This window comes from Gracilinanus agilis, chromosome 3 (genome assembly GCF_016433145.1).
Source record: "Gracilinanus agilis isolate LMUSP501 chromosome 3, AgileGrace, whole genome shotgun sequence".
Lineage (NCBI taxonomy): Eukaryota > Metazoa > Chordata > Mammalia > Didelphimorphia > Didelphidae > Gracilinanus > Gracilinanus agilis.
This window is the reverse complement of record NC_058132.1, coordinates 625,945,640-625,956,708: the sequence shown is the minus strand read 5'-3', so window position 1 is coordinate 625,956,708 and position 11,069 is coordinate 625,945,640.

The following is an 11,069-nucleotide window of genomic DNA, read 5'->3' as shown; positions in this document are numbered from 1 at the left end:
AATAAAGTAATTAAAGACACTAGCAAAAAATACAACAGCCAAAAGGAAAATTTTTAAAAAGAGATTATTAACGTAAAACCTTAAATTAGTAGAAAATTAAAACACAATTTAATTGATAAACTAGACAATAGTTTTTGAATAGACAAAAAAATTTAGCACTTTAGAACTTGTGGAGAAAAGAAAGGGAAGAGAGAAAAGTCAACAAGTGAAATAGAAGCAATCACTGCAAACACAAAATACATTAATAATATTATTAAGCTGAACACAGCTATATATTTACCAAGAGAGCATATTAAAATAGGTAAGCATCAACAAAATATGAATTATAAAAAGGGACACAACAGATAAGGAATGATTTAGACCAATCACAGAGTGGGGAAAAAAAGAGGTCATTACATAATTGCACTACTCTTCTCCCCTCTAGGTCCCCACACAAATGTAAGCCAGAGTAACAGATGAATTATTATAAAACTTCCAAGAACAAGTATTCTATATATCATATAGATTATCCATAAATATAGAAAAAGATAGTGCATTATGTAAAAAGCCTTTATGAAGCAAGTATGGATTAGATTTTTAAATCTATCCCAGAAAATATTTTTAATTATAAAATAATTTCATTAATGAATATAAAGATGGTGAATAAAATATTATCTGAGTATAGCAATATCATTCTTCATAATCAATAAAAGTTGTGCTTTACAAATATTATCTCATTTCATCCTTGACAATCCTGGAAAATAGGTATTATAATTGTCCATTTTTGTTAAAGAAAGAAGAAATTGAGGCTGAGAAAGAATGGTTTTCCCAAGTTCACAGAACTACAAGTGTCTTTGGTAGAATTTGAACTTGGATTGTCTTGACTCCAGATCAGTATTATATCCAGTAGACTACCTAGATATCTCTAACATAATAAAATACATAAATAAGAAATTATTAAATACAAATATATTGAATTAATTATATAATTATGTATCTTATATAATGTATAATTATGAATTATCATGTAAATTATGTGATATGTCTTAATTTTATCAGTTCTGATATTGATCATATAACAATTCTATAAATAGAATTACATACATCATACAATTAATTATATGACATATAATATATTTCATCAAATATAGTTGTGTGTTATATCCATTATGTAGTATAAAATCATATAACTATATAATAATTAAATAAAGATTATATAAGATACTTTACATTATAAAAATATAATTATATTGATACATGCTGATAAAACCTGTGATAAAATCCAATGCTTCAACATGACAATAAAGGATAAGAACATGGAGATTTTTTCATCAACACAAGGCAAAACGCTTACTTTAAATTTAAAAAGTAACACATTTTTAATAGCTAGGGTTTATATGGGGTTCTAAAACTTATAAAACATACCCTGTAAGGTAAATCCTATTATTATCTTTATTTTATAAATAAAGAAACCAAGGTTTAGTGAGACTTACTCATGCTCACGCAGCTAGTAAATGCTAAAGGTAGGATTTAAATCTGTGTCTCTCCTGACTTTAAGTCCAGTACTTTTCCCACTAAACTAAAATGCCTCTTTATAATGTAACATTACAACCAAGTATTCCTGTTTTTATCATCTGTAATTGTTATACTTTCTGTAATTCTATCAATTACATTTAGATTGAAAAAATTTTAAAGCAAAATATTTTCTTGGTAAATGAGCATCAGAATATCATTATTCATTAATAATATTGTAGTAATTCTAGAAAATATAACTATTCAAAAAAGAGTAGGATATGAGTTTAATCTACAAAAATGATTTTAATTTTTGATAATTAATATAATGATCGAGAAAACAACATAAAAAAGACTTCATTTATAATATCAAAAGCTATCTGGAAACTTGTGATCTATCATTGAACTAGAATTGAAATACTATATAAATCTACAAAGAATTAAAATTAGAAAAGGAATAATTAACAAATGTACTTGGGAAAATTGGCAGGAATTTGACTTAGACTCTCATTTCACTACAAAGTCCTTAGTGAATTCATGCCTCATTGCATATTTAAACAGAAACTAAAGTATTAAAAAAAAAAGACAAAAGAAAGTGGAATGATGAATACATCTTATTTCTATAGAAGAAATAACTTATTCCTAATAAACAAGTAGAAAGAATTGTTAGAAACAAAATAGATGACTTACACTATATTAAATTATTTTAAAATTTATATCTTGATTATAAAATAAAAATAATAGATTGTGAAAATAATCGTGAGTATAGAAGATTTTAAAATAACATCTAAAATATAAAAGGAATATTCAAAAATATAACAAAGATCAGTCAATGGCTAACAAGTTAAAGGGTAAGAAGTCAGTTCTCAAAAGAGAAACATACAATAATAAACCCTTTAGAAGATGCTTTGCCTCATTAATAGTCAAAGAGATAACAAAGTAAAACATCTTTCAAATTGGCAAAAATAATTAAAAGCAATGAAACTTAATGCTGTTAGAGTTCTGAAAAAATGAATATACTCAATCATTACTGACAGAATTACAAACTGGTGGAATATATTTGGTGAGAATATCTTTTGCAAAAAACCGCATTCTTTTACTCAGTATTTTCATAATCGAGGATATATTCTGAAAGTGTTACCAAAATTAATAAAGAGAAAATTTTCATAGTTGCATCATTTGCAATTTACTGGATTCTCTGTCTTCTCTTCATTTAGGTCACATCTAGCATCTCTCCTTGTGTCCCAAATTTTATCCCCTTGAAAGTGATTCGCCTTAATTCCTAGTCATGGTTTTGAGTTTCATGATATTTTAAACATTGGAATTTATTTATTTAATCTAAATTTTTGGAATGCAAATTTAATTGATTACATTGATGCTTACTATTAATCTTATTATAAATGGAAAATGGAGAAAAAAGTAGAATTACCTAATTCCTAATTTGCTTTACTTTTTTCCTACAAAGAAAAATGATCTTCAGATTGACAAGAATATGGAACAAAGATATATGAAGAAATTCAAACCCAAAGAAAGTGAAGGAATAGTGAGAGAACCTACCTGACTTTAACTTATTAGATTCAGACAAATAACTACCAAGATACTGCAATAATGGTTCAATATGTTTACTGAATAGTTATTCTAGAAAAGACATGTCAAAGGTAAGAGTTTTCATATGACTGTGAACTAGCAAATATTGTCTTTTGCAATAAAGAGGAACAAGATGGATTCTTCACACCATATATTCATGTGTTTGACTTTGATCCCTGGTAAAATTACAACAGCAGTATTAAAGGGATGATTTGTAAGCATTTTAAAAGGGAACCAATATGAAACACACTTGAAAAAAAAAACCATCAAGGTAAATTATGGGAATGGGGCAAAATCTATTATATTTTAGCAGAAGTTAAAAAAGGCAAGGGTAGCAATCACAATCTCAGACAAAGCAAAAGCAAAATTAAACCTAATTTTAAAAGATAAACAGGAAAAGTACATTTTGCTAAAATCTTCCATCAATAATGAATTAACATGAATTCTGAATATAAACGCACCAAATCAAATAGCTTTTAAATTCTTAGAGGAAAAGTTAAATGAGTTATACAAAGAAAAGAGAGTAAAACTATAAGAGTAGCATACCTCAATTTGCCCTTCTCAGACCCAGATAAATCTAATTATAAAATAGACAAGAAAGAAAATAAGGAGATGAATAGAATTTTAGAAAAGGCCCTTGAAGAATATTGAATAACAATAGAAAAGAATTTACCTATGTATATGAGAATTTATATATATTCTCAGCTGTTTATGGCACTTTCAAAAACTTAACCTTGTATTAGAGTATGAAATTCTCACAAACAAATGCAGAAAGGCATATATATTAAATGCTTCTTCTAATCATAATGCAATAAAAGTTACATTTAATAAATCTTTGAAATATAGACTTAAAATTAATTGGAAAATAAATAACAATCTTAAATAGATAGTAGATCAAAGAACAAATAAGAGAAATAATCAACAATCTCATTAAAGATAATGACATCAATGAGACAATATACCCAAATTTGTGAGATGCAGCCAAAACAGTACTTAGGGAAAAAATTATATCTCTAAATATTTATTTGCATCAAGAAAACAAAGAGATCGGCAAATTGGGCATGCAACTCAAAAAAATATAAAGGAAGAAAAAACTCAACAAATTAAAATCCATAATTAAATACCAAAATAGAAATGCTGAAAATAAAAGACAAGATTTTAAATGTTTAAAAATATTTTTCAATTTAATTGAATCAATAAATAAAACTCAGAGTTATGTTTTTTACAAAAACTAATCAAATAAATGAGCCATTAGCTGAGTTGATTTTTAAAAAGAAAAGAGAAAATCAAATTATTCATGTCAAAAATGAAAAGGATAAATTTATGATTAATGAAAAAAATGAAGGCAATTATTTTGAGCTGTTTTCCCCAACCATATGTCAATAAAACTAACAATTTAAATGAAAAAGATGAATATTTTCAAAAATATAAATTCCCCAGCTTAATTGAAAACAGGAAATAGAATATTTAAATAATACTACAGAAAAAAATTGAACAAGTCATCAAAGGATTCCCAAAGGAAAAAAATTCTAGAACCAGATGAATCTACAATCAAATTCTATCCAACATTTAAAGAAACAATTCCAAAACTAAAATTAAACTGCTTGAAAAAATACATAAAGGAGTCCTTCCAAATTTCTTCTATGATACAATTATGATCTTAATACCTAAACCATAGTGAGTCAAAATAGGGATAGAAAACTATAAATAAATTCCCTAATGAATATTGATATAAATTTTTTAAATAAACTACTACTGAAATATTGATCCCCAAACTGACACGAGGCCCAAAATGGAAGTTTGACTCTGAGAGCCCCAGATCTTTAGATTCTTCCCTTTCTGGCTCTGCCAATTGAAATATTGGTCCTAAAAAGGATGGTGTTGATGTTAGTGGGATACTGAGGTTGATTGGATTCTTCCCTCACTAGACCAGTTCACTTGTAAATCTCCCAGACAGGTTTTAAAAACCAGATAGGGATTTATTTTGGAAACAAAATATTTTGAAGGAGAGGATTAAGGAATAGGGTTCCCTAATTCTAAGGGGTTCTTATTATCCTCCCACCACCTAAAATCTCCTCATGGAGATTGCTTCTTTTTCTTCCAATCTCCTTAGACCCTAACCTGTCTGACTAAATCCCAATGACTGACTGGCTGACCTGGCACTAATTATTCCTCCCAGATTACTTTGTCAGAAGAAACAGATCTTCTAGTAACTTCAGGGTGAACCCTTTATGACAGAGTTTAACCCTAGTTGGGTCAAGCCAGAGTTGGCTTCTGGTCTTTCCCAAACAGACAGTTTGTACAGGCTAGCAGATCACAGATCTTCTGAGTAGACAGGCACTTTTAGCATGCAGGAACACTGATGAACTTAAAGCAAGTATGGAACAGGAAGAGCCAGGAACAACAGAGGTAAAAATATTCAACTCCAAGAGATAGGAAACCAAATGTCCTCAGTTTCAGTGAGAGGGGAAGTTCCAATCCAGATAGCCCAAAGGAAAGGAAGTCTAAGAACCCCAGTGACCTTTGGTGTTCACTATTTCCTTTCTGTGTTCCAGAATCCAGCATCATCAGTTCCTGGCATGAAGCCGGGTCCAGCAAACCTCTCTGTTTGCAAAATATCTCTCTTTCACATGTTGCAACACATTACTCTTCTTTCCTCCTTACAACACCAAGGAGATTACAATAATATATCATAAAGATCACAAACTCTATCCAGGATAGATTTATATCAAGAATGTAGGACTGGTTCATTATTAGAAAAACTGTATGTATATTGACCATATTAGTAACAAAAATAAAAATTGTGTGATCATTTTAATAGAGGCAAAAATGTCTTCTGACAAAGCATATCTATTCCTGTTTAAAAAACAAAACACTACAAAGCACAGGAATAAATGGAACTTTTATTTAAATGATAAGATATATATGTAGATATAGGTATAGATATATATGTATATATAGACAGAGGGTGTGGTAGTAAGTTGCTTAGAATGATATAAAATAACTAGGGTTGAAAAAGAGGATTGTACTAAGAGAAAGGGGAAGAGAGAAGTAAAATGGGGTAAATTATATCACATAAAGAAATGTGGTAGGATAAGGAATACTATTATAGTGGAAGGGAGGATGAAGGTGGTGATGGATAATATTTAAACTTTATTCTCACTGGAATTGACTCAGAGAGGTAAGAACAGCCAGACTCATTGGGATATAGAATTCTATCTTACTGTTTAGAGAAGTAGAAGGGGAATAAGAAACGGGGGTGTGGAGGGGAATAATATGAGCGAGGAAGAAGTTGGGTAGGGGGGTAGTTAAAAGACCCTATAGAGAAGGGAAATAAGAAAAGTAGTGGTGAGAAGGGGTGTAATATAAGGGAGACGGAAGTCAGGAAATGACTAAAAGCAAAACACTGGCATGAGGGGAAAGAGTAAAAGGAGAAAGGGTAGAATTAAAAGAGGAAATCAATATGGAGGGGGACACAGAGAGTAATCATAACTATGATTGTAAATGGGATGAATTCACCCATAAAATGGAAGCAGATAGCAGAGTAGATTGAAAACCAGAATCCTACCACATGTTGTTTTTAAGAAATACATTTGAGGCAGGTAGACACACAGAGTAAAAGTAAGAGGCTGGGGCAGAGTCTATTTGACTTCAACAGAGACATAATTTTGTGAATAACAAAGGGATGATAAACCCAAAGACCATTAATTTTGACTAGTCTTCTGTGCAATTCAATGTTCAGCATTTAATAAGCATCTTTTGCCTATTGATATTTTTGTTCATAGACAAATTGGACTTTGGCTCTTTAAATAATGAAAAGAGAAGTAATTTCAAGGGACAGGTGTTACTGTAGTGTGATGTAGAGTCTTTCATGGCTTCATGTGGAGCCACTATAGCTATCACCTGAGCACTGCCTCAATAGTATATTTTTGAACAGAAAGGGTAAAAGTTGTTAGTATGCCAGAGTTCACTGTGGTCCAGTTCTTGGACTGGAGGAGAAACATTGTCAGACATTGCAATCCTAGATGGCAAAAAAAAGTCATTCCTTTACAGAACCAGGCCTCTTACAGCAATGTCTAACATCTTACAGCTTTGCTTGGTTTGATTTTTGAAATGTGCCTGGTGCATATTGCTATGAATGTAATTGAATGAAAAAATTTATTGTGATGTTTAAAATAATTGCTGTTATACCACTGGTTGAATAAAATCAAAATCTCTTCAAACACTGGTTAACATGTTACTCTGGACATACACTAGACTGAGGATGAGAGGAAATGGATGGATCACAGTCTGTATAATTGAATGGAGAATCTAAATTGGTATTATCACAGAGATACTATAATGTTAGATGTTTCACTGTTCATCTATATCTGTTTTTTTTTTCTTTTCAAAGACATCTCATTTCCAAAGTCTTACATTCAAGAGAAATCTATATTTGCACAAAAATGGCAAATAATTGCTGTTATATCACTGGTTGAATAAAATCAAAATATCTTTAAACACTGGCTAACATGTTACTCTGGACATAGGCTAGAAATATAGCATATTATTTTATAGCTGGTCTCCTGGTTTTCTGGGTTCATTACCTACATCCTCAAACTTTTAGAGTTAAAAGGAACCTCTGTGTCTTTCTCACTAAATCCACATTTCCCCCTCAAAAAGAATTGTGAGATGAAGATGCCTTTGCTAATTGGTTGAGTGAGTCTAATCTAGCAGCATCCAACTGCCCAGCTGAGAAAATTCCAAACCAATTAAAGGATGGGGCAAGGAATCAGTAAGGATATTTTGAGTTAGAAGATGTTTTCTTTGGGGTCAGAAGGGACCAGGATACTTCATGACTAGAATCAAGTCATTGACCAAGTTAGATCTAGGGAAATGTGTAACTGGATCAAATAAAGTACTTGTTTATAAGTTAATTGCATCTAGAATGAATTGGAGTAGTTCTGTTTAATTTTCTTTTTAAACTACTTTCCTATGGTATATCATTCTTTTAAATCCTGAATCTACTCTTTTCTTGAAAATAAGTTCAAGAGAACCTCATCTTGTGGTCTGTGGTGTCCAGTAGAAAAATGTAAAGAAGGGAATTGGACTTGGACATCCAGTTAATGAAGTTGCAGGAGGAAAATCAGAGAAAGGAAATTAAACTTCTAAATCCAAGAATCCAAGAAAGCTCAGGTTCTTCAAAAGGTTGTAGGACTTGTTATCTAGAGCTGAGGTTCAGTGAAGAGTGAAGATTTAGAAATAGTGAAAGTCCCACACCAAAGAACAAAAGACTTCTGAATGAGTACCTAAGAGAAGCTGGAATTCCCAGGGAAGTTGATCTAACTAAATCTCTTGCTTCTTTTCTGACCCTTCATGAGTCTACTTTAGTGCTGGAAATAAGCTATATTCAATAAATACTCATTGAATAAATAAAGAAAGCTGTTCTTCAAATAAAAGACTGACTCACCTCACTTCCCAGGACTTTTTGAGACTCTTTGATTATTAATTCCATTTCTGGTTTTTAAGCAAGCTAACATGAAGTAATTGTGAAGTCCTATCCTCAATTTCCATCAGTGGCACTATTTGGTTTTGATTCTAGAAACATCATGCCTCCCTTGATAAAAAAATCTTTTCACCTGGAATCTCAGCACCATATAGATTGACTCAGATTTTTACTTTCTAAGCCCTTTATTTGCCTCTCTCCTCTGATTAGAGAGTAAACCAGTGCACTCCTCCCAAAGACTTCCATTATAGGGGGCTCAGAACTTTCAAGGAAATTCTCCAATTTCCATTAAGGTGTTCATTTGGTTTCTACCTTAGGAACATCAGACCTCTGAAATGGGTACTGATTTCATCTTTTCAACTTCCTTTTATGTATTGTCTTCCCTTACTAGATTGAAAGCTCCTTGAAGACAGGTACTATCTTTTTCTTATTTGTATAACCAACACTTGTCTCAGTGCCTGGCATATAGTAGATTGCTTAATAAGTATTTATTCAATTGAATGTTATCTTATTTGATCCTCACACAACCCTACAAGGTAGATGCTATTACTGGCCCCATTTTATAGTTGAGAAAAGTGAAGCAAAGACTAAGTGACTTGGCCATGGTTACAAAGTTAGCATTTGTCAGAGGCAAGGAAGACTTTGATGCCAGTTGTCTTGAGTCTGAGACTACATCTCTTATTCATTACATCATACTATCTCCCCCACTCAGAGTATTAGAAGTTAGAATGAGTTAATATTATTGAACTCAGAATTCTCATCTCTCAGTTCTTCCAAATTGGACCCAGTTAGCACAAAAGTTTGGTTTTAATCAGTTGCTCTTATCAGGGAACAGGAAAGAATATATTCCCAGTGAATTTCATAAAAACAAAACAAAACAAAAAAAACAACCCTTTGATGGTGTCCATCTTATTGATGTGATGTAGGAACTTGAAGTTCTCTGATGGGCTTTTCAGAAGAGCTGCATGGGCTATAAGGTGATAAAGGCAGAACTACAGCCAACATAGTCTCATAGCTAGGTGCACTGCCTCTGTTCCCTGATTCCTAGACTTCAAGGCATGTGTATTTAATTTGCATCTCTATCCTTTCAGAATGTTGGGGAGTTTCCCCACTAAAAGTGTTGGGAAACTACCTGGCTATCATCATCCCACCAAGGTAGCTAGAGGGAGAGAAGGCACTGGCTCCTTCAAACAAGCTGCCATTTGATCAATCGCACCAAAGAAAGATAATCAGGGACAGAAAAAACTCACTTGGATTTGAGGTCTGAGGACCTACGTTTAAAAAAAAGGCTCTGCTATCTCCTACCTAGGTGACCTTGAGCAAGTCACTGAGAGCCTCAGCCTTCTTTTTCTAGAGACAAGATGACCTTTTCAGGGTCCTTTTATCTTTAAATCTAAGATTTCCACATTCTAATGTCACAATTTTGATTGTCCTTACTCTTACTTCCTTAGGCTTAATTTGCCCCAGGGCTCCGTGGATAGTACATAGGGTCTATATGAGGTTTAATGCAGGGTCTTTGAACTTGTTTATTTTTCTGTAATATATATGTATGTGTAAACTATATATGTTATATATACATGCTCACACATGAATCTCAATATAATTCTTTTTTTTAATTTCTTTAAACCCTTAATTTCTGTCTTAGAATAAGTACTATATATTGATTCCAAGGCAGAAGAGCAATAAGGGCTAGGCAATGGGAGTTAAGTGACTTGTCCAGGGTCACACAACTAGGAAATGACTGAGATCAGATTTGAACCTAAGACCTCCCATCTCTAGACCTGGCTCTCAATCCACTGAGCCACCCAGTTCCCCTCTATAATTCATTTTCTATGTAATCCTGGGTATTTTTTTAATACATTTAAAAATATTTTTGTAGTAGTAGGGAGGCCATAGACTTCACCAGACTAACTGCCAAAAATGTCCATGACACAAAAAGATTAAAAACTGCTCTATAAGAATAAATACATTTACAAATATAAATAACCAAGAAATTGTACCAGGGGTTATTGAGTTTTTAAATCAAATCTGTAATTTTGGTCAATAATGCCAGTTTTGCCTAAAGCTATTAATAATCAAGAATAATTATAGTTGCAAGTTACTTAAAATAGTTTATGAATATAGCACTAAAATGTTATATTCCTAATTAATTACTTTGGGGACACATTAGTCTTCCTATTGGTCTTTCATAATGTGGGTTACTGAGCCTGAGTGGGAGCCAAAGGTTCTTATTAAAAATTACCCTAGTTACCCTAGTTTTCATCCATCCCACATTTACTTTCTATTTTCCATTTCCATGTTTCACCTGATTTGACATGAACCAATTGATATTCAAATGTGCAGAAAATTGTCCTTAATTATTTTCTATTTGATGGAACTATGGTCTTGTTTTTGGTTAGAATGAGATGACTTCTATTCTCACTCATTTGTTTAATCAGTATTTGTTCAGTATGAAAGACATTCCGCTAGAAGCACACTAATTCTCAATGGCTAAATATTATCTCAT